The sequence below is a fragment of the Zophobas morio genome, unplaced genomic scaffold, assembly GCF_036711695.1.
Source record: "Zophobas morio isolate AGI-343-1 ecotype UQ-CSIRO unplaced genomic scaffold, CSIRO_AGI_Zmor_V1 ptg000031l, whole genome shotgun sequence".
Classification (NCBI taxonomy): Eukaryota; Metazoa; Arthropoda; class Insecta; order Coleoptera; family Tenebrionidae; genus Zophobas; species Zophobas morio.
In genome coordinates, this window is record NW_026972136.1 from 11,952,811 (window position 1) to 11,979,176 (window position 26,366).

Sequence of the window (26,366 nt, forward strand, 5' to 3'; positions counted from 1 at the left end):
TTGTTCAGTCCTAGCTTATCAAATTTTATCCCCGCCCACCCACCCTATTTTTTCTTAGAAGATGTGTCATTTACCAAAATAAATCTTATTTTAACAAATACTAGCTATGCCGAAGTATGATCATACATGCGTAGATAAAAGCTTTAAAATTAAGATTAGAGTCTTGTATAACTCTAGTATTGGTGTGAGTTCTATTAGTAATTATAGGCTATAACAACAGTACTAAGTCATCAAAAATTCCAAAAGACTCATTTTTGTACAATAAAATACATTATATTTTGCCTTTTTGTTTTAATATGTGCAGACTTCTTTTCACAAAATGAAACTTAAAATAACTAAAATAGCTAATTTTACAATTAGTCTTCGCTCCATAATTGTAAAATCCATACTTCCTTGCAAAAATGTATCATTTTAAATTTCTTGTTGTGAAAAGATGGATATGTATATTAAGAAAAAAAAAGCCAAAATAGAAACCCCGCCCACCCGTCCTATCTCATTTCTGATGATTTTTTTTTATTCGTCGTAAGCCGAGGGGCGGAGCCTAATTGCAACATCCATATTTTCTCACAAAAATTTACCATTTTAAATGTGTTTTAATTTTCTAATATGTTGTCTTTTTTTCTTAATTTACGTTGTCTTCTTTGAACAATACGATACTCGAAAACATGTTTTTAATTTCTTGTAAAGAAATAAGTATTTTGCAGTTAAGCTCCGCCCTCTTGGTTCACGGCGAATAAAAAAAATCATCACAATCGAGATAGGGCGGGTGGGCGGGCTGACATTTTGTTTTTGTGTTTTAATATGTGTAGAGTTCTTTTCACAACACGAAACTTGAAATATGTTTAAAATTGAAAATTTGTATAATGAAACATCGATTTTACAATGAGACTCCGCCCCATAATTGCAAAATCCATATTACCTTGCAAACATGTACCATTTTAACCATGTTTTAAGTTTCTTGTTATGAAAACATGACTATGCATATTAAGAAAACAAAGGGGAAATATAAGCCATGCCCACCCGCCCTATCTCATTTCTGGTGATTTTTTTTATTCATCGTAAGCCGAGGGGCGGAGCCTAATTGCAAAATCCATATTTCCTTACAAAAATTTACCATTTTAAATGTGTTTTAATTTTCTAATATTTTGTCTTTTTTTCTTAATTTACGTAGTCTTCTTTGAACAATACGTTACTCAAAATCATGTTTTTAATTTCTTGTAAAGAAATAAGTATTTTGCAGTTAAGCTCCGCCCTCTTGTTTCACAGCGAATAAAAAAAATCATCACAATCGAGATAGGGCGGGTGGGCGGGCGGACATTTTGTTTTTGTGTCTTAATATGTGTAGAGTTCTTTTCACAACACGAAACTTGAAATATGTTTAAAATTGAAAATTTGTATAAGGAAATATCTATTTTACAATGAGACTCCGCCTCATAATTGCAAAATCCATATTACCTTGCTAAAATGTATCATTTTAAATTTCTTGTTGTGAAAAGATGGATATGTATATTAAGAAAAAAAAAAAAACAAAATAGAAACCCCGCCCACCCGCCCTATCTCATTTCTGATGATTTTTTTTATTCATCGTAAGCCGAGGGGCGGAGCCTAATTGCAAAACCCATATTTTCTTACAAAAATTTACCATTTTAAATGTGTTTTAATTTTCTAATATTTTGTCCTTTTTTCTTAATTTATGTAGTCTTCTTTGAACAATACTATACTCAAAAACATGTTTTTAATTTCTTGTAAAGAAATAAGTATTTTGCAGTTAAGCTCCGCCCTCTTGGTTCACGGCGAATAAAAAAAATCATCACAATCGAGATAGGGCGGGTGGGCGGGCTGACATTTTGTCTTTGTGTTTTAATATGTGTAGACTTCTTTTCACAACACGAAACTTGAAATATGTTTAAACTTGAAAATTTGTATAAGGAAATATCGATTTTACAACGAGACTCCGCCCCATAGTTGCAAAAGCCATATTACCTTGCAAAAAATGTTTACGAGGTTTACGAAAACTTTTCCGAATTTTTAAACATTCGTGACTCTTTTTCCAAAAATCTACATGTCTGAGCTAAAATAAGGGTTGATAAATAAACCAATATAGAAGCGTATTATTTTCTAAAATTAAAATATGATTCACTTGGCAAATTCGGAGATGATATCAACAAATTTTAATTCATATTTGCCCATCTACACAATAGTGTCAAAGCACACCCAAAGTCACACCAATCATTTTACAATGTTTTATGAAAAAGTTAAATTTTGGTAGTGCGGTTTGATCCTTAGCAATCTAGAGTGCGCACGATGTAAGTTCAACGTGGTGAGTCATCACAGTCTGACAAGTGACTGTCAGTCAGTAGCGTAACATGCGTACTTGAGAAGGGGGCAGTTTTATTTATTTATTTTACAAGTCAATGAAAAGAACTGCTTTTTAAAAGTTAAGTAAACTTGTCAACCCGCCAGCACGAATGCAAGAAAAGTTTAGTATGACTAGGAAAAAATGACGATGAATTTAAAAACGGACTTGACATGACACATTTTGTGGTTCTGTGGAAGATTACAAGTGTTGAACATAGATCGTGCCAACTGTACGCTTTTCATTTAGTTGTCTAGCCTTTCGGGTTATTACTTTTTTAGCACTATTTTCGTAGGTTTTCAGCAATCTGATGTTTCGTGTTGATCTAATGTAATTATTATTATGAAGAATCTCCGTCACTAACCATTACTTCATTACGTAAAACCTATTCATAGCTAAATTCTACGTGATATACAAAATTGAATCTCTGATTATTTACGAATTCATGTTACACTGCAGTGGACCAGACAAACAACAGAATTTTAATCAAACTGATACTACAAAAACCAAGCAATGTATCAATGTCTACATCAATTCACTTGTCCCTGAATGCAAATTAAAACATTGTCTATTTCTATCCCACATACCGCCTACATACATAATCACAAGTAGTCTCAATCCCGTCCAAGATCAAATGCAACTTATCACACAAAAAAATCCCAAATTCCTGCACGAACCCACCTCCGAATCAATCATCCGTCCCCGTTTACTGTCACCGCCAATTAATCCCTCTAGTTACATCTCCACAGCGGAACGTTTATATAAATTGAAAGCATGTGTTGGCGCCTATTACAACGCTTCTTAATCCGACCGGCCTTGTTAGGCAATGGCAGGTAGGCCGCATAATTTATCTACCCACGATCTCTCAATGGGTTTCGATACATTCATCACACGAATTATGCCGGACAAGTGTTGAACAGTGCCCTTTGGCCGTAACCAGATCGTCTTGCCGAGGAACCACCGCCGCAGGAGGTTTAATTAAACCAAGATGATTTTGTTCCCACTAATCTCGACGGATTAGATGTCAGTTATGTGATTATGGCCGGTCAAATCCTGACAGCTGTCTTAAATGCTTAGTTGTTGGGTAAAACCTGGAGTTCTGTGGGACACTGATTTAATCACACTATTGTTAGTTATTGTTTTATCTTAATGCTGCAGGAGAATTGTAAGAAACACAATCCTAAACGCCACATAACTAAGCTAAGAAAGTATTGTAAACGGGCTACTTTCATGTTTTCTCGAAGTCTGATGACATCAAGAGTTTAAAAAATAGGTTTCCCGTTTCCGTCTGTCTGTCTGTGTGTCTGTCGTCTGTGTCGGTATTTATTAGACTGACAATCTCCGAAACAACTGAACTGATTGTTGTCACGTTTTAATATAAGACCATTTGATGTTTCTTCATGTATTATCACTTAGATAGATAGAGTAATATTAAGGTAACAATGTTGTCAGTATTTCTATATTGTTATTGTTTTTTTCCAAAAATATAATTAGTATGAATATCTGTTAGCACAGTGTAGATAACAAGTATGTGATTCGTTGTTTTTGTATTTTAGTCCTTGAAGAAGCTCTAATAAAAAAACGAAACGTTGATTTAACGACAGACGCGTGTCTTTTTATCCTGGGGCCCACTCCTTCGAGAATTAATAATATTTATACTGCTAGATATTTTTATTAGGAAGGGCTATAAACTTCTAGAAATGAACAGTAACAAAGTTGTTACCTACGATATTGACCAAAACCATCAATATGCGACCATCAAAGCGCATAATATTTTATCTTAAGTGTCTTAGAAAAAAATTAATGTCCACCTCGGTTAGTGAAGTCTTTTTTATTACTCATGTTGTTGTTTTCTTCGGCCTCACCTTCATAAGTAACACCCACATTCGTGATGAAAGTGCCTTGATACATAAATAACTATTATAAATATTCTTTATATAAATTCAAAATTTTATGTAAACATTTTGTACGCCTATTTATTTATTAGTGCTTTAATAAAATATTTCTTTCGATCCGTAAAATGTTATCCGCTAACGGCCTGAAACTGAATGTTTTCTATGAATTACTCTACATGTTTTTATTTCAAGGTTTGATAAATTTTAAATAATTAATTAAATTTTTGTTTTTTGTCTCGTTGATAAATTCACTGAAGGGTAAGTATCACACATTCCAAAAAAAAATATATTTTTTTTTAGTTAGAATTATAATGATACAATAATTTATTTAGGAATTCTAAATTCGAAAAATATGTTACGCCGCCCCGGTACGACGCCTATGGGTTTTCTAGTAAGTGCGGCGATGATGGGTGACTTATCGATCCAGAAAAACCTCGAAGCGGCAGTCGCGAACCATCCAGTGGAATGTGTGGGTTTAAATAGAGGCCACCTTCGGGAACAATTGGCCAGTCAACGAGTGAAGTCCAGGCAATGGCAAATCCATTCCAGTCGGAATTATTCTGTACATAATCGCTGTTTTAATTACCGATCATCGTAAAAATATCATACAGGAATGTACAAACATCTGGTTCTACGATTATACAAATTATTCGTCGCCTATAGAGTCGAACCGATAAATTCACTCGCATTCGCATAAGCCTAGTTTCTGGCCTTGTGATACAAATAACTCTGTGCAATCATATTTTATTGCCTGAAAAAATAAAGGAAACGTGACGGATTAAAATTCTGCAAAATTTATGGATAAAGATAATATTTTCTCTTGTCGTTTTTCTGAATTTCCTTCTAAAGTAACTGGTATTTCTGTTTGAAATTGTTACATATTACAGGTGAGCAAGTTTATTTCCTGATGTCTGAAGCCATTTTCAGATCGTACAGATCTTGTTATTACTTTTTTTAATTGCAAATATCAACCGCCAGCCACAAGGATGTTTCTCATCCTCATCTCGACATTTCATATAGTGTGTTGAGATTTATATGAAGTTTAACTTTTTCATACAGAATCTTTTAGAAGCAATTGTATCGCCCACCCACCCCGTCTTCATCCCAGTGATTACTCTTAATATTGTTCAGTCATTTACCAAAATCAATCTTATCTTAACAAGTACTAGCACCGCCCACCCGCCCTCTGACTTCTTAGAGAGTAGGTCGTTTATCACAATCAATCTTTTCTTAGCAAGTACTAGTACTACTAAATTTCGATTTTTTTTAATTTTGCGATTTTTCAATATTTTGATTTGTTGATTTATCGAATTCAAATGTTTCGATGTTTAAATTTTGCAATTTTTAAAATTCTAGGTTTTTCTTTCTCAATTTTTGTTCTCTTCAATATTACAATTTTTAAATATTTCGATTTTTCAATTTTTCTAATTTTGACGTTTCTAAATTTTCAGTTTTCCAATTTCTGAACAGATCTTTTTTTTATTTTCCCATTTCTCGACTTCCTAAAGTTTGTATTTTTTTCAATTCTTCAGTTTTCCGATCTTTCAGGTTTTTTGATTTTTCAATTTTTTGATATTTTAAGCTTACGATTTTTTTAGTTAGTCGATTTCTCGCTTTTCCAATTTTTTAATTTCTCAATTTTTTGGATATTTTTTTTCAGTTTCGGGATTTTTCAATACTTTGATTTTTCGACTCCTGTATTTTTTACTTTTTGTATTTTGAATTTTCCGTTAAACTTTAGATTTTTCAATTTTTCGACTTTATCATATACCGATTTCTCAATTTTTCAACTTTTCGATGTTTAAATTTTTCAATTTTTAAAATTCTAAGTTTTTCGATTTCTCGAGTTTTCAGTTTCTTCTGTTTCAATTTTTCAGTTCTCTGAATTTTTAAATTTATATATTATTTCTCAATTTTATGATTTTTAAATATATCGATTTTTCAATTTTTAAAATTTTGACGTTTCTAAATTTTCAGTTTTGCAATTTCTGAACTGATCTTTTTTTTTATTTTTCCATTCCTCGACTCCCCAGTTTCAGTTTTTTCAATTCTTCAGTTTTTCGATCTTTCAGGTTTTTCGATTTTTCAATTTTTTGATTTTTTAAGCTTACAATTTTTTTAGTTTGTCGATTTCTCGCTTTTTAATTTTTTAATTTCTCAATTTTTTGTTTTTTTTCAGTTTTGGGATTTTTCAATATTTCGATTTTTCGACTCCTGTATTTTTTACTTTTTGGACTTTCAATTTTTTAGTTAAACTTTAAATTTTTACTTTTCGACTGTTTCATTCTTCGATTTCTCAATTTTTCAAGTTTTCAATGTTTCAGTTTTTCATTTCTCTGAATTTTTAATTTTGTTTATTATTTCTCAATTTTTGTCCTCCTCAATTTTACAATTTCTAAATATTTCGATTTTTCAATTTTTAATATTTCGACGTTTCTAAATTTTCAGTTCTCCAATTTCTGAACTGACCTTTTTTTTTATTTTCCCATTTCTCGACTTCCCAAAGTTTCAATTTTTTTCAATTCTTCAGTTTTTCGATCTTTCAGGTTTTTTGAGTTTTCAATTTTTTATTTTTTAAGCTTACGATTTTTTTAGTTAGTCGATTTTTCGCTTTTCCAATTTTTTAATTTCTCAATTTTTCGGATATTTTTTTCAGTTTTGGGATTTTTCAATATTTCGATTTTTCGACTGCTGTATTTTTTACTTTTTGTATTTTCAATTTTTCGTTAAACTAGATTTTTCAATTTTTCGACTTTTTCATACTTCGATTTCTCAATTTTTCGGATGTTTCATACTTCGATTTCTCAATTTTTCAACTTTTCAAAGTTTAAATTTTTCAATTTTTAAAATTCTAAGTTTTTCGATTTCTCGAGTTTTCAGTTTCTTCTATGTTTCAATTTTTCAATTCTCTGAATTTTTAAATTTATATATTATTTCTCAATTTTGTCCTCCGCAATTTTAGGGTTTTTAAATATTTTGATTTTTCAATTTTTAAAATTTGTACGTTTCTAATTTTCAGTTTTGCAATTTCTGAACTGATCTTTTTTTTTTATTTTTCGATTCCTCGACTCCCCAGTTTCAGTTTTTTCAATTCTTCAGTTTTTCGATTTTTCAGGTTTTTCGATTTTTCAATTTTTTGATTTTTTAAGCTTACAATTTTTTTAGTTTGTCGATTTCTCGCTTTTTCAATTTTTTAATTTCTCAATTTTTTGTTTTTTTTTCAGTTTTGGGATTTTTCAATATTTCGATTTTTCGACTCCTGTATTTTTTACTTTTTGGATTTTCAATGTTTTAGTTAAACTTTAGATTTTTATTTTTCGACTGTTTCATTCTTCGATTTCTCAATTTTTCAAGTTTTCAATGTTTCAATTTTTCATTTCTCTGAATTTTTAATTTTGTTTATTATTTCTCAATTTTTGTCCTCCTCAATTTTACAATTTCTAAATATTTCGATTTTTCAATTTTTAATATTTCGACGTTTCTAAATTTTCACTTTTCCAATTTCTGAACTGACCTTTTTTTTTATTTTCCCATTTCTCGACTTCCCAAAGTTTCGATTTTTTTCAATTCTTCAGTTTTTCGATCTTTCAGGTTTTTTGAGTTTTCAATTTTTTGATTTTTTAAGCTTACGTTTTTTTAGTTTGTCGATTTCTCGCTTTTCCAATTTTTTAATTTCTCAATTTTTTGGATATTTTTTCAGTTTTGGGATTTTTCAATATTTCGATTTTTCGACTGCTGTATTTTTTATGTTTTGGATTTTCAATTTTTCGTTAAACTTTAGATTTTTCAATTTTTCGACTGTTTCATACTTCGGTTTCTCAATTTTTCAACTTTTCGATGTTTTAATTTTTCAATTTTTAGAATTCTAGGTGTTTCGATTTCTCGAGTTTTCAGTTCTTCTGTTTCAATTTTTCAGTTTTCCGAATTTTAAAATTTTCGATTTTTCCAATTTTTCTTTTTTAAAATTTTTCGATTTTTCAATTTTTTAATTTCTCGATTTATCGTATTCAGATGTTTCGATGTTTTAATTTTTCCATTTTTACAATTCTAGGTTTTTCGATTTCTCGAGTTTTCAGTTCTTCTATGTTTCAATTTTTCAATTCTCCAAATTTTTAAATTTTCGATTTTTGCAATTTTTCCAATTTTTCTATTTTACAATTTTTAGATTTTTCAATTTTTTGATTTCTGGATTTATCGAATTCAGATGTTTCGATGAATTCGATGTTTGGATTGTTCAATTTCTCGATTTATCAATTTTTCAATTTTTAACTTTTCTTCTCGGCTTACCTCTCTTCGATTTTTCGATCCTCTAATTTTTTGATTTCTCGGTGTCTCAGTTTTTGAATTTTTCGATGTTTCGATTTTTGGATTTCTGGGTTTTTCGATTTTTTAGTTTTGGGCTTTTCAATTTCTCGAATTTCCAAATTTTCGATGCTTCAATGTTTCAGTTTTCCGATTTTTCAATTTTTTCAGTTCTAGAGTTTCGTTTTTTCGATTTCTCGATTTTTTTATTTTTCGATTTCTCAATTCTCCGATGTTTCAAAGATACGATTTCTCAATTCTTGTCTTCAATTTTACGATTTTTAAGTATTTGACGTTTCTAAATTCTAATTCTAAAAATTCTAGGTTTTTTGATTTCTCGAGTTTTCAGTTTTTCTATGTTTCAATTTTTCAATTTTCCGAATTTTTAAATATTTTATTTTTCCAATTTTTCTTTAAAATTTTTACATTTTTTAATTTTTTGATTTCTCGATTTATCGAATTCAGATGTTTCTGACTTTTGATTGTTCAATTTCTCGATTTATCAATTTTTCAATTTTTAACTTTTCTTCTCGGCTTTCCAGTCCTCGATTGTCGATCCTCTGAGTTTTCTATTTCTCGATGTTTCGATTTTTTTTTATTTCTCGGTTTTGCGATTTTTTACTTTTTTGGGCTTTTCAATTTTCTCAATTCTGGAGTTTCGATTTCTCGATTTGTCGATTTTTCAGTTTTTCGATTTTTAAATTTTAGATTTTCGAATTTTAATCTTTTGATGTTTGGATTTCTCGATTTTTAAATTTTAGATTTTTCGAATTCTCGATATTTTGATTTTTCAGTTCTTCAGCATTTCTATTTTTCAATTTTCCAAATTTTGACGTTGCTAAATTTTCAGTTTTCCGATTTCTCAATTAATCTATTTTTGATTTTCCCATTTTCTTCTCGAAGTTTCGATTTTTCACTTCTTCAGTTCTTCGATCTTTCGACTTTGCTTTTTTGGTTTTTCGATTTCTCACTTTTCCAATTTTTTAATTTCTCAATTTTTGGATATTTCTTTCAGTTTTGGAGTCTTCCAGTATTTTGATTCTTCGAGTTTTCGATATTTCGTCTTAGAATCGACATTGGCTTGAGCGCGCTCCGGTCTGTGGATCAAACAAGTTCTCAGGCGACGATATAAAACGTAATAATTTGGCTTTAAATTAAGTGATTTTAAAATATGACTACAGACACCTATGTAAAGTTGAAAAAGAATCATTAATAAATACCTTGTTTACGAAGAAAAATTAACAAAATGTTCCGTTAAAAAAAAAATATAAAACACATTTTTCTGTGTTTCGTACAACTGTTCCTACGACCCGAAAGCAACTTGATTGTGTACCTAACGGTACCGCATATTGTTGTCATAATCTACGACGTTTGATGGATAGTTTTTTAGAAATCGACCATCAGTACACTTTCTCGAAACAAACGATTTACTTTACTCATGGTTGGGTCGTAATTATTCCAGAAGTCACTTCAAGGAACTCTTTTATACCTTTACTGTGTGCTGTTTCACCACACCCAGCTTCACTGTTAAAACTGTCTAAATATTTAAACATTTGAAATCTTAAATGAATAATATTCTAAGACACGTGTTTTAGGTCTACTTGGTTACGCTTATTTATTAACCAAATAAGTCCCTTTTTTATGGATCCTTAAAAAATGTATAATTAATACAACCAGTAGTAACCACTACATTTGTAAAATAGAAAATATAATTAAAAAATTTACGATAATGTGACATTTTTATGTCAAAATGTGCCAATTTCGCGTTTTCCACATGTTCATAAACCTGCCGTATTTCAAAATGTTAACTGGATTCATGTTAATGTGCTTTGACACTTGTTTATAAACACGTAGTTTTTAAAACTGATAATAAAAATTTTAATCATCTATAAATAAGAAGTCAGTTCGTAAATATATTTAACTTAATAAATATGTAATAAAAACACTGATAAGTGCACTTTGGGTGCAAATTGCGCACTTTCGCAATTTTAAAATTCATCTATTTTGACGGATAAATATAATTCGAAAACTGAACATCCAAGATGCATGATTATCTTTTCCGTTTAATTATCAATAAACGAAAGTTATAAATAAATCTTGTGACCTATTTTACCGCTTAGTGTAAATGAACGTTCGCGCGATCTAAATCAGTCAGTTATTATGTTAAGCATGAAATCAATTAGAGGAAACTGATGGTTAATGCATGAATGTTCTATTTAAGAAGTAATCAATATATTATTGAGAACAACATATTACAATAAATTTATGGTAATCCTATTCAGACGGGTAATTGGGTTATGATGAAGAATTTCAACGCTTCGTCATTCAAGTGATGTTAAACATGAAAATATTGGTATTCCACACGCGCGTGTTGACGGCAGATAAAAAGTGTACTCACTTAGTTATTTAGAAATTTATTTCATTATTATTCACTTATTAATACACAGGACGTCTGCACAAGTTGTAGCATGTAAAGTTAAGACTCATCTTTTTTCAGAATTTTCAACATTAACATAAATTGAAAGACAAATAAGTACGAAACAGAAAACCTGCATTTTTGTACTTTGCGAACTGTGAAACACCAGAAAAAATGAATTCGTCATTCTTTGGTTATTGCTCAGGAAGGAAAAAATTGCAATCTTTTCTATCTACTTAATTTCCTCAGCATTCGCGTCCGGTCAACCTTAGAACTATCGTTCGTGGCGCCGTCCTTGACGTTGCAACTATCAATCTTGCATCTAAATGCGCTTATCGTGGAATGCAAATAATTCCAAGTCATATCTTTACAACAATTTCTTCTCGCAGCAGCAATTTTCATCCAAAAAACTAATCAAGATAGCTACTCAACAATAACAACCATCAACCGCAACAATGCGTGCCGTGCATTATCATCACAAGTTACACCGTCCACTCGCAAAGAAATAAGAAATAATCAGAAACTGACCATATGGTACCAGAACCATGAGACCGTCAGCTCCCAGAAGCAGTGTACTTAATTGACTTGATTTATTGCGCATCTTTAATATTTTTTGTAGCATGTGACCGATGGGTCCAGCAGAACTATATACTGAAGAGGTGCGATAAAAGATTGACGACTTAATAGCAGAATGCAGGAGGAGTGATTGCATCTTGACTGCCCCTTTGATAATGCGGCTAATTTCGTATGCAAACAGGCTATAAATTGGAGTGATGCATGGCCGGCGTGATGGTAATACGTTTTCCATATCGTTAATGGGGAAGAGATGGGCTATGACGTTATGAGTAAATAATACCTTTGGTTCGGTGTACCACGATGACGTGGTGTAATGGATGGAGAGAAAAAAACACGAAATTATATTTTGGTGGTGGTGAAAGTGGTGGTTTATTTTTACCTTTTAGAGCACGATTTAGTTGCTGCCTAAGCAAAATTTCTGGGTACGAGTGTTTTAAACGCCTTATGGTACAGAAAATTTATACATCGAAAATATTACAAATTGGTTACGACTTCCCGAGTTCATTTACCTCGTGACGTAAAGAAAAAAACACGTATTTGGTATCACTTTTTTACATTTTTTATAATTTGATTTATTATTAATCCCCAACATCGAAACAGTTTTCATCACTTTGCGCACGAAGTCGAGGATTATCAGTATCAAAACCACATGGGTCTATTCTGTCGTTACAATTCTAGTTCCTACTTTTTTTTTATTTAGCCTACATAATAAAAGAATACAGATGGATGAATAAACCACATACATTGACGCATATTATTTTATGAAATTTAAGCAGGATTTACTTAATTAAATTTTGCGATGATGTCATCGGATCGTTGAGGGCGATGAACAAACAAATTTACCGTTTAACCATCTACAGGATAGTCTTAAAACACTTATATACACAAAAATTCCATAGCAATTAGTCTACTAGTTTCAGAAGTTACGCGTCTAATAAAATCGCCATTAGACAAACAGAGGGTAAGGGAAAACCGACATTTATCTATTGTACAAGCCGTAAAATGTGGAAAAAATATGTACTTAACTGTTGGTTAAATGGTCTATATGACGATGCTCCCCTAGCTTATACTGGGGAAGTAAAAATCTACATGTATGTAATAGGCGAAGGCAGACCAAGAAAATTCCCATATTTTTAATTAAAATAATAATTATTCTAACAACAATAATTTAAAGGATACATTTGAATTACCTTTTGAGGCTACATTGGACTTTGTTTTAGTAATTTTAGTATGCTAAAAAATATCGTACTGTCAGTCATATATAAATTTTTCTACAAATGATATTAAAAGCAGACATTTGCGCTCCTATTTAACAACATAAAAGTTATCTTTTCTGAGGAATGTTATTTTATCGCTTATGCGCGACAAAATTAACAAAACGCTCGCTGTCCTAATAATTGTGAGTAGTGTCGGAAAACTGAATGTGTCAAATAGTGCAATTTTGTCTTTGTCAATTCTGTATCAGAATGTCAGGGGCCTTAATTCTAAGGTTGATAACTTCTATAGTAATTCAGTATCTCTGATGTTGATGTGATTTTGTTGAGTGAAGATCTAGAGGTCGTGGTGATCTCGCAGCATTTCAGGATAAATTTAAAGTGATCCCCTTGGACATTTCTGGACTCAATAATCTTGTACATCTTATTAACGTTGGATGTGATAATTGGTTGTACTCTATATACCTCCGGATGTTCCTGTTGATAACTTGGAAACAATTTTTCTGCTTTGAAAGTACTTACATATTTTTTATTGATAAACAGTTTGTTATTGTTGGTGATATCAACATCCCTGAAGTATAGAATTCTAGTATGTCATTACTAGCTCTAATAAAGCAGATTGCTTTGGAGCAATTTATGAATACTTTAAATATTACTCGGTACAACAAAGTTAATAATTGTGATAAGATAAGACTGATTTTGGCAAATGACATACTCTCTAAGAAAATAGAGGGCGGCTGGGCGGGGCTAGTAGTTGCTAAGATAAGACAGAATAATATTAAGAGTAGTCATTGAAATGAAGAGCAGATAGGTGGGCGGGGCTACTGCTTGCTTATAAGACTCTTTAAAAAAAAGCTAAACTCAGCCCCGCCCACCTCTTTTCCCTATTTCTCTGACTATTTACTGTAAATTGGGAACTGAATTAGAATTCAGTTCTGCCTAGAGGCAGAACCTAAGATTCAAAACAAAGTAATAAGTGACCCCCCCCACCCCTATTCCGTTTTGATCATTCATTCTTACTGGCTCTAAAGAACGGAAGTTGGATTTTATATTGATAAATAATAGAATCTAGGATTGCATTTTTTTTAATACACTTTTATTTTTACTAAATTGTTTCAACTTTTAGATTTTATAATTTTTCGATCAGGAGTTCTCAATTTTTAATTTTTCAGTTCTTCCATTTTTAGATTTGCAATTTTTCAGTTTTTCATTTTTTGTTACTACTTGCTACGATAAGACTAATTTTGGCAAATCACATGGCCTTTAAAAAAATAGAGGGCGGGTGGGCGGGCCTAGTATTTGCTAAGATAAGACTAAATTTGGCAAATGACATACTCTCTAAGAAAATAGAGGGCGGGCGGGCGGGGCTACTATTTGCTAAAATAAGACTGAACAATATTAAAAGTAGTCACTGAAATGAAGAGGAGGCGGGGCTACTGCTTGCCTATACCTTTTTTCTCTGTTTCACTGACTTGTTTTGACAAGTTGTAGAATCCAAGATTTAAAACAAAGTAAAATAAAGTAAGCTGGGGATATTCACGCATTAGGTGTGTGCAGTGTTGCTAATTTTATTTTTATAAAATTACGTTTTTTTCGTAGTCTACATCATAAAGATTTTTTTTATTATTTTCTCCAGAAACTCCTGTACATAACGTACTGAAGAGTTAATCCGCCATTTTCCAGACAGCCTTATTCAATTCCCTTTCATCCAACAATATTAATGATGCTGTAGACACATTTTATTCTTTATTGTATCGCATTTTTGATGAGTTTGTACCTAAAAAGTCTAATTTTGTATCTAAATATCCTGCGTGATTTACTCCAGAGATCAGATCCCTCCTGAAATCAAAGGAATATTCCAGAAGGAAGTTGTTGAAGACGAGCGTTTAACAGTATTATGTTGACTTTAGCCGACAGAGAGGTGTAATTAAAACAAAAACAATAGTTTATAATTTTTATATCGTAGGATGGAAAATAATGTTATAAATAATCCTGCTGATATATAGAAAAATATAAATAACAAACGAGGCAGTTCTAGGATTCCTGGTAGACTTCGTTATGATAACAACTCCTTTGATAACTCATATGCCATTGTAGATGTCTTTGCTGATTTCTTTTCCAAACTTTTTCCACGTCTAACACTAATTCTACTCCATCTTCATACTGTTCAAACAATATTGTTCCCTTTGTAGGTAATAAAAAGGTCTACAACTTTTGTATTTACACTTTTTTTACATAACTTCAAAATTTATGCGAAAAATACAAATAACCGAGTTTTTAGTTTTTTATTTTTATCTCCCACAAAAAAAAATCCACGAAATTTGGTGAAAACTTACCAATTTATGTCCCAAACTTACTGTAATTTTTTTTATTCAAAATATTTATTTTTTCCCCTTATTTTGATTTAATATCGAAAAAGCACCCTAATTTTCAATCGAAAATTCTCACATTAAACTATCTGTTTTTTTTTTTTTAAATCGGTGTGCTTTTTGTTCGTTGAAATCTCTTAGTGTAAAAAAATATACATTACAATGGCAAATTTTCACAGGAAATGCAAAAAACGAAAAAACTCGAATTCAAAAAATTTTATTTTTTTTAAATTATTATTTAAAATTTGGAGCTGTTTATTAAAATTTACACTTTAGTTACTCGAAAAACGTAAGATTCCATGTTAGATTGATAAACTACAAAATTGCAAATCGAAATATTCTATTATAATTAACAACCAAATAAGTTAATAAACTTAATACTTTATAAGACATATACAATATAATATAATATAATTTTTAAATTATATGCGTAGGTGCCTATTTATTGTTATTTTAAGATAACTTATACATATACCTATCTGAATGACCTAAAATTTTAGCCCATCAGAAGAATGAACAACAACAACATCCCATATAAAAATACTCGTGCAGGCTGAGTTAATTGAAGAGAATTGTGGCGAACTGACTTATTTAAAAAAAACTTTTGGAATCTACAGTCACAAATTTCCTGTAAAAAAGCAGAAGAAGATGCTGATGCTGATGATAACATAATTAAGACCTCGATAGAAACTGCCAGAGATACTAATAAAACTGTCATGGTTGTGGGTCAAGATATTGATCTTTTGGTCCTTTTGAATCAATTGAATTCAAATAATTATGACATTTATTTTCTCAAACCATGTTCTATTTTTCAATCATTTCAAATATGAATCCTTCAAAAATATCGTTGCATTTCTGCATTGTTACTTCCCGAGCGTAAGAAAATGAAGTATTGTAATCACGCTAACCAAAATTTGTCGTATCATCCCCACCACTAATGCGATGACGTCACTTCAAAATTGTACATAGTAAATGGGTTTTAAATTGTATAAAATAACATAGTCCTACACATGTAGTTTACGACTCCGTATTGAGTTTTTACCCGAAACGTCCAGATTTTTGGAAAAAAAATCAAAATTATAAAACAACATTTTGCAATTTAATTTTGAATGTGCTAACTCGAATGTTTTGAAATGTTGCAGATGTTTTAAGGCTATAAAGAGCATCATAAATCTTTAGTCAAAATATATGTGGTTATCCCCTCCAAAAATTGATGACGTCAGATCAAAAGTTTGCCGAATAAATCTTATCTAAAATGTACAAAATATGATGAGTCTGTACTTGTGATATATCACTCCATTCATATTTTTTGGATTTGCATATACAGGGTGACTCAAAAAAATTAATAAATGCCTAAATTTATTTTACTGATTTACTCAGGAACTACAAAACCGAATGCTTTGAAATCTTGAAGATGTTTTAAAGTTATCATAAGCATGGTAAGTTTTTGATCAAAATGTATTTGCTCTTCCCCCCTAAAAAAATTATGACGTCATCGCAAAATTTTGATGAATAAATCCTATTAAAAATGTACAAAATATGATGAGTCTATTTTTGTGATTTATCATTCAATTCATATTTTTTGGATTTGCATATACAGGGTGACCCAAAAAAATTGATTAATGCGTAAATGTATTTTATTGATTTAATCAGGAACTACAGAACCGAATGCTTTGAAATCTACTGCGAAAAAAAAACATAATAGGCATGCAGTCGTCACGTTTCCGACAGCGAGGGAAGTACTGTCTAAACTCTTTAGACCAATTTTTTTTGTAGTTGCGATACAACATCTGGATTTGCCGGAAAAGGAAAGAAAAACATCGTAAATTCATTATCTAATATATAAAATTCTCGTGTCACAAGTGTTTGTAACCAAACTCCTCCGAAACGGCTTGTCTGATTTTTATGAAATTTTTTGTGTAGCTCTGAGAATAGATCCCAAAAAATGTTTTGTTTATTTTTTGGAAATTTTTTATTTTAACTTTTTCAAGATTTGTCATCAGAAGATACATATAACCCTAAATTTTGACCCTTCTACTACCAACCCCCATTTTTTTGATAACGATATGAGTATCTTTACTTTCATCCACAGATGCGCAATAGGGTTGCAAGATAGCTGTTCAATATAATCATTGTCGTACGATAAATTTTGATGGATAATTTATAATTTCATTTCATTATAATTGATTTATTTATTTTAATTTAATTTTTTATTTAATTACCAAAATATTCAGTACAAATAATGTATCTGGCAAAACAACGTTTGCCGGGTCGGCTAGCTAGACGATAAAAATTTGTCAAATTTGGCCAATATTTTTTATAAAAAACATGCAAACAAAGAACACATCGCAAGAAATGGATTACAATTAATTACAATTAATCAAATCGATTTATAAAGGTAAAAATGACAATAATCAATTAAGATTTCGAAAATCAATTGGCGAGAATTAAATCATCTTTCATACTGGCAAATCTCCCACCAACAGAAGGCGTTTGTTCATGGATTTGAAATTTTTTAGTTTATCAATGTAACATGGAATCTTACTTTTTTCGATTAATTAAAGTGTAAATTTCAATAAGTAGCTCAAAATTTTACATGGTGATTAAAAAAAATGTTTTTAAACAAAGTTATTTTCTCACTCAAAATATTTTTCAATGAAAAATAAATAACAGAAGAAAAAAATAGTTCAATAATGGTCAAAATTTTAGAGTAAATTTAAATATAAAATCATAGCTACAAGTAGAAAAAGGAAAAAAGAGATGACTTTATGATTTTTGCTTTTATGCTCATAAAGCTTATTAACTCCCGACTGAAGAAGAGAGGTATCGTAATTTTGACCCTTTTGTCTCACTCTGACGGATGAACCGATTTCAATGCAATTTCTTTTGTTTGAAAGCTGGTTTAATCGGGAATGTTCTTACGAGGGTGGTTTGATGAATAACTCGCTTCGTATTGTCTTGGAGGGTGAAAGAAGAAAAAACAATAACTGCATATGTAGACTTCAAGCAGGCTTGCCATAGATGACGTTTCTTTAATTACAAGTTCTTCTGTTCATTTTATTAACCCCCAACGCAATGATGAAGAAATTAGTTCTCATAACCAATTTCAGATTTTTTAAGGGTTATTTTTTGCCAGGGTTTTTTAATTTTTAATTTCTTTAAGTATTACACTTGTTTTAATTTATAATTTTACTTGTATAAACACAAATTAAGTGTTCAGAGAATATTTAACATTTCGACACTCTACTTTAGTTCTGGAATCCATTGCTTTGTTTTCTGTTAAAGCTTAAGTAATTTGTGTATTTTCCAATTATAAATGACAGAAATTTTATCAATGACAATACTACTACATTTTTTGCATTCGGTAAAAAAATGTCGCATTGTTGCAATATCTACATTTCGGTATATTTTGACATACAAAAATCATAACAGTATTCCAGTAAGACTTTTCATGTAAATATTTTAATGAAGTACGTGTAAACGTGACTTACGCGTGAAGAATATAAAAAGTTTTAAATTTAAATAAATTAATAAATTTGCTAAATTTCCTGAGTGGGTAATATTTTCAAAATAGTATCTGAAAATTGTGTATAAAAATTCTGTTCAATTTGATAAATTGCCGCAGTGCCTATAATTTGAGGTGCGGCAGTAATTTAACTTTCATGAAGATGAGCACAGAGGTTTGTCGAAACATGATTTTGTTTCAATTTTTATTTTAAAATACTTAATTCATAAATGTGGAGTTCGACTTCAACCGTTTTACATTGTTTTTACCTCCACTTAGAGATATCCGATCCATAAACAATTTTGACATGTTTTTCTGTTTTTAAAATAAATTCACAATTGTTGAAGAAACACATAGCGATAGAAATCAATCGGTTTGTCTGGAAAACAACTTTGAACATTTTCGAAAAAGTCAGACAATGACCCTTATTTCTTTATTATTTTTAGCATAACTTGCAAATGTTTAGAAGAATAACTTTATATATTAAACTGAGTAACAGTTTCGTTTGATTTCCATATTTTACATAATAAGTCGATTTTTTAAAAAAAAGGAAACAAAAAAGTCAACATAAAGATTTTTTTACCAAGCAAAAGTTGATCATCTAAAAAAAAAACGAATTTACACTCATTCAGCTGAAACTTTAGACCAGTGGTTCGCAAACTTTTATTATTGATGACACCCTAAAATTTTAAACAAAATTTGGCGGCACCCCACCAAGAACAGTTTTAATTGTAACTAATTTATTATCAAAAACACTTTACCACATGTTTGTATAATATGTAATTGATGTTAAGATTGTTTTATAAATATTTGTTTTTCATAATTTAAGCTTGTCTTTTAATGCCAAAATTTTTTCACTGCAGGTTAAAATATTTTCATTTCTACCTTGCATACTTGAATGTACATATTTTATTTAAGTGTTCAAAAATATTAGTTTAATAGGTCAAAAAATTGTTCAATATTTTCTGATTCAAAAAACGTTTATATCTGTTTTCTTAATTCCCAAAATCGGGAAAAAACACGGCCTTTAGATAGCCATCTTACTTCAGTATGAAGAAAATTAACATGTTCAGAACACATTTTCCATTACTGAACAGTTGTACCACATTAATAAAATCAGATCATCAATTATTATTTTTTAAAGTTGGTTCTGTGCTTATATTTACAAACATCATTATAAAATTTTCGCGGCACCCTCTTGGGGGATCCGCGGCAACCTAGTGTGCCGCGGCACCCAGTTTGCGAACCACTGCTTTAGACCGATAAGAAAAATTTTCAATATTCAACGTCCCGTAAGCGAAGACAACAATAAACATCATCAAAATCATAAACAAACTTCACATCCCAAAACCACAAAAGGCAAACAGTTTTACGATATTACAAAATCGCCTCAATAAAATATTCGTTTTTATATAGAGCAACCAAGCCGACATCTACATACAATGGAACGTTGCAATTTCATGCGCACTGGAATTTTTTTTGCCTTTATCTGCATTAATCTATGCCTTAAAGCTGAACACATTACCATATACACAACAATATTGTAACGAATGGAATCGTTTCAGCAGCGACACAGCGACACCTCAAAATTTATACGAGTCTAAACTTAAACGTTACGATTTTATTAGAGGGGACACTACTGTTATTTTTAGAGCAACATATAAATTTTGGAGATCTTAACGAATCTACTCGTCACCACAAAAAGTAATCTATTTTTGCATATGTCAGTGGTAGAGTAGATAATTTAATGTAATGAGTATTCTCTAGTACCAAAATAATCCACTACGAACCAAATGGTCACTGTCACTCCATAGTTTGGCAAAGAAGTTCAAGGATTCATTGTAAATATTCTGTGTTTTAGTACTTGTTATGTATTGCGTTGTCAGATTTTCTGGTTATACACATCCGTACAGTATGTTAGCGAAGCAAATAACAGCATCCAGCAGATTGATTTGAAAGATAAACTGTAAATGTTCATGAATACTACAAGTACAAATCGTGAGATGCAAATTTGTGACAGAGATGTGTATCTGCATAAATGGAGATTTATTTCGCTCACTCTACAGTTTTCAGAAGAGTTGCTAAATGGACTGGTAGCTCATATCTATGCAGGTAAATGTTAAAATAATAAGGTGAGAAAAGTAAGTAAATGTAAAAAAATTCTAGTAGAAAAAGAGTCTTCTGTTCGATACATGCAACGCATGGCGTTGTTACGCCACTGCATTTGCTGTCGAAGCCTTTAGGAAAAATCGCCTCCTGTCTCATTTCCTATTCATGTCTCTTGAATTATTAACTCGAATCGGTTACGTAAAGTGACACACGCAACGTAATTGCCAACTATTGAAGCCCGAATCGAGTCCTCTAATTAACTGTAGCATGTGTGGTCTGGCTTGCGACCCACCAACATAAAAACCCATATCGTGTGACATGAAATTATACCATAGACTGCGGCCGAGCACGTGCTAATACACTTTAATTGAACCGTCACGTGAGGACTGACATGTGTTGTTTACTCTACAGTTTACGCTGGCAGAGCCGTAGTATCGCAGGATTAGAAGCGAGTATGGTAATAAAGTCAAGTTACGATATAGTTAAAAGTGAAGCTTTAAAGGAAAAGTAACCACTAAAAGCAATACAAACCTCTACGAATTAATTTACAACGTAAAACGAAAGAAGAAAATGGGGCAAGATGTAGGTTTTTTAGTCCGGAACGTGATGCGAGTAATAAGTCTTCTGGGTAAGACAAATAAGAAAAATCCATAAACATGTTATGTCAGATATATGTAAAATGACTATATTACATAAAATAAAGAAGAAGAAGTTGTTTAATGAAACGTGACTAAATTAGAAGAAAGGTCCAGAACGCCGAAGATATTTGACGAAAGAGTTACTCACTTTTTCTACAACTACATTTGAATACCAACTAATTTTGTAGAATTGATTTATATTTATTTACTCATAATAACTGTGTTTGTTCATTTTGTCGTGTTATTTTTAACGGCTTGTACGCAAGAATATCATTTTCCTCAGCAGTCAGGTGTTTCTGTTGCAAGATGAAATTGAACACTGACGAAAGGATTATAGAACATTTTTGAAATTGAAACGAGAGTGAACATGTGACTTGAACAAAATGGTGAAATTGTTTGATTTTAAATAAAAATATTGAATTCAGTTGAATATTTAGCAAAAAATCGACCTCTGTCTTGCGACGATAAAAATTGTAGTAATTTAGATCCAGTCAACTCCGATTTATTAATTAAAAAAGCGTTCATGACAAAACAAGAGACTTTCGTAGATATTTTAATAGACATAACAAGTGCAGTAAATTTTTGTGGGTGTGGAAGGAAATAAGGCAAAGGAAAAGGAATAAAGGATGCAGATAGAGAAATGGCAAAAAGGGAACCTGGTACAAAATTAGGAAAAAAAGGAGTGAAGATACTGTTTTGATTTGGTGGGGCTAGTAGAGAAATGGGTACAAAGAGAAAACTGAAAGAAATTTGAAAACACACTACCACAAGAATATGTGTGGAAGTGTCAAGGGGCGACAAAGCAAAAGAAAAAGGGGAAAGCAAGCGCGGAAATAGTAATGGGAATTCGAAAAGAAATGCAAGAATTGGAAAAGGGAAGTAATAATAAAAACGGACTAATGAAGAAAGTAATACAGCTGCATAACAATCGATGGGAAATAATAATCGTTTATAGCGCAAGAAAATGGAAGAAACTAACATAAGACAGACAGTGTTGTCTTCTAAAACAAATGATGATGTTGATAAGCAATGCAGAAAATGTAAAAATAAAGTGTCTAATGCCTGGTCATGTGTTAAGTGTCATACGTACTTTCATAAAAGCTGTGCTTTAGTGGTACAAGAAAGGAATAACAAGCTTATTTTTCTGTCGAATAATGAGCTAGTATGTGATGAGTGCTGTGGTGATTCGAATGAATCTGTAAGTTCCAATGGTTCTACATCTCCTGCTCAAGATGTTTTAAAGCTCTTGAATAGTGATGAATTTTCCAATCTGTTAATTAAAATGGTCGACAAGGCTGTGTCTCCTCTAATGATCGAAATTAAAAAACTTAGAGATGAGGTTCAGATTCTAAAATCAAGTATTTTCGAGATGGCGAAGATGTCAACAAGAGAAACCCCGTATAGTTCTTTAAAACTGCCTTGTTGGGATGATGATCGTTTATCTGAAAAATCATCAGTTTTATCTAGTAATGAAATTGAAGGTAATGTCTTCACAATTAGTGGTAATAGTGACAAGAACGGTCCTCAGAAAAACCTGGATAAAACATCGTTTAAAAGAAATCTAAACCTTCGCTCAGCTGTTGTGGAAGATAATCAAAACGTGTATGAACCCAATAAAAATGCTCCAGTTAAGTCCAATATTACTAATGCTACCAGTAAAACGAGGGTAATGAAGACCTTGATAATTGATACTTCTCAAGTCACCAATGAAAATGGAGATGCTCTTGAAGATCGTAGTAATGAGTTTGTTGCTGTCACTAGGCGACGAAAAAAAGACATTCATGTCACAGGAGTAAATCCTGGGGTTAATATTAGTAGGATTGAAGATTATATTAGGAATAAATTACAGTGTGTTTGTAGCGCAAATGACAATATGGACAATATTCAGTCCTTTGAACTTGAACAATTAAATTCCAAGTTCCCTGATAAATACAGTTCCTTTAAATTATCAATCGATTTCTCATTAATTGAAAAAGTTTTGGATCCATCTTTTTGGCCAATCGGTATTGCTGTGCGTAAATATTTTAGTCCTCGTAGTGTACGAAGACAATCAAATTTTCAAAAAACTCCACATCATCAAACTCAGAGTTAACTATTTATTATCAGAATGTTAGAGGGTTGAGAACTAAAATCAGTAATTTATATTCTAATGTATTGTGCGAGAACTATCCGATAATTTCATTAACAGAAACTTGGCTTAATGACACATTTTTTAATAGGGAAATTATAGATGATAGATGTGTTGTTTACAGAAAGGATAGATCCTTTTTAGAGACGAATAAAGAACGTGGTGGTGGTGTAATGATAGCTGTTATAAAGAATATTCCTTCTACTTTACTGCAAATTGATACTCTTAAAAGAGAAGAAGTTTGGATACTAATCTCGTTTAATGGCATTCAAATTATAATTGGAACTGTGTATTTTCGGTTTAATTCACCCTTAGCTGTGTATTCTGACCATATATCTTTGGTTGATTCTTTAATTGCTGATTACCCTGAAACTACAGTATGTATTGTTGGTGATTACAATTTACCTGGATTGAGCTGGAAAAGTGATACTAATTGTAATTATTTAATACCTGTTAACGTTGTTTCAATGATTGAAGAATTAATTTGTGACAATTTCGCTGTGAGTGGTCTTTTTCAATACAACTTTATATTGAATGGAAATGATGTAATTTTGGATTTAAGCTTTAGTAATACTGCACTTACATTGAAGAATGTTTATCCTTATTACCGAAAGATATAAATCATCCTGCCTTTATTATTAAAATTAGTGACATATTCTTGCCTTTACTAGATCGTACTATATACACATCTTATTTGGATTTTAAGAACGCGTCATTTGATGTAATTAATACCTACCTGGAGCAAATAGATTGATTTACCATGGAAAAATTATTCTCATCTTGATGATTGTATGTATTATTTTTATTCTCACATAAATTCTCTTATAACTCGTTTTGTTCCTATTGTTGTTAAAAAAACTCAGAACAATTTTCCTTATTGGGTTGATAACCATACAAGATCTCTTATTGTGAAAAAAAAAGAAGCTCATAGGAATTTTAAGGTAACTGGATTATATTCAGATTACGTAAAGTTTTGTGATCTTAGAGGTAAGTTGGCTATGAACTTGTGTAGGAAAAATCATATTCGAAGTGTTGAGCAGAATATTATTGTTAATAGTAATGGTTTTTAGTCATTTGTCAAGAAATCAAAATCTAATACAGTGGGGTTCCCCGGTTCTATGTTCTTAGGTGATACCATAGCTGATTCTTCTAAATCCATTGCAGATTTGTTTGCTACTTATTTTCAAACTGTATATACGGTAGCTGATACTGATGTTAATATGAGTTCATCAAATTGGAAAGACAATCTTGTTGATATTAATTCATTTGAAATATCCACCGACCTTGTTTTGTCTAAATTACTTTCCTTAGATTCTTCTGTTAAAATAGATCCAAATGGTATTCCATCACTATTTTTAAAACAATGTGCTCACAATTTATGTTTTCCCCTACAAATTTTATATAAAAGATCTTACAATTATCCAAAGTTCTTACACTATGGAAAATTTCTTATGTTACACCTATTTATAAGAAAGGTCATCGTAGTGATATTTCAAACTATAGACCTATTAGTATTGGTTCACCTATAGCCAAAATATTTGATTCAATTACATGTGACATTTTGTCTTTCCATGTAAAAAATATCATCCTAGATGAACAGCATGGTTTCTTTAAAGGGCGTTCGACAACTTCTAATTTAATGATATTTACTAATTATATAGTTAATAATATGGAAAATGGTTACGATACTGATTGTATTTACACTGATTTGGCAAAAGCTTTTGATAGGGTGAATATTCGTATTCTACTATTAAAATTGGCTAAGATTGGAATTGGTGATCCTTTACTATCATGGATAGATTCATATCTAAGTAATCGAAGGCAATTTGTAATTATAAATGGGTTTAAATCAAAATGTATAATTCCATCTTCCGGTGTTCCGCAAGGTTCCCATTTAGGGCCCTTGCTTTTCTCTCTATTTATAAATGATATCAAAGATGTTATAAAATCTAGTCAGTTTTTACTATTTGCAGATGATTTAAAAATCTTTAAAAAAATTACTTGCCCCTCTGATTGTCATATGATACCATCTGATTTGAACTTTTTAGAATTTTGATGTAAGAAAAATGGACTAGAATTTAACATACCTAAGTGTAAGGTTTTAAGATGTAGTCGTAAATTATGTTCTGAACATTATAATTATACATTGTCTTCTATTGTTCTTGAAAATGTGACCAGTTTTTGTGATTTAAGAATTACTATTGATAGTAAACTCTCTTTTACTTTTCACATAAATAATATTGTTTCTAAAGCAAATAAAATATTAGGATTAGTAAAAAGAACCTGTAGTGAGTTCTCAAATCTTAGCTCTTTTATTGTTTTGTTTTCATCTTTTGTAAGGTCGATCCTCGAATACGGTGTTACTATATGGTCTCCTTATTATAAGATGCACAGTCAAAGAATTGAAATCATTCAAAAAAAATCGTCAAATTTCTATGCCATAAGTTCAATATATTTTTCAATAACTTTAATTATACTATGATAATAAGTTATTTTGGGCTTACGTTACTTTCTAAGAGAAGAATAATGTTTGACATGTGTTTTGTTTATAAGTATTGTCTGGTATTGTTACTTGTTCAAATATTTTAATTTTATTTATGATACATGTTCCATCTCGTCAAGTAAGAAATTCTCACTTACACTTTCAATTCCATATTATCGTTTTTATTATTTTAATTGTTTTTTTTTGACCGTTAATAAACATCATCATCATAAATATAGAAAAGGAAACAAAAGAAAAAGAAAATGAGAAAATACTTATAGGAGGGCATTTTAACGCAAGACTGGGCGATAAGGGGACAAGAATGATAGACAAAGAAAAGGGGGAGAAAAGAGGATCAAAAGACAAAGCAAATAAC

The 26,366-nt window shown here is 30.9% G+C and overlaps 1 protein-coding gene across 2 annotated transcripts in view; it reads right to left on the reverse strand.

Moving 5' to 3' along the window:
* The window catches only part of LOC135139438 (integrin alpha-PS2), a 168,813-nt gene that overhangs the window by 118,199 nt on the left and 24,248 nt on the right, over positions 1 to 26,366 (reverse strand). The window lies entirely within an intron of this gene.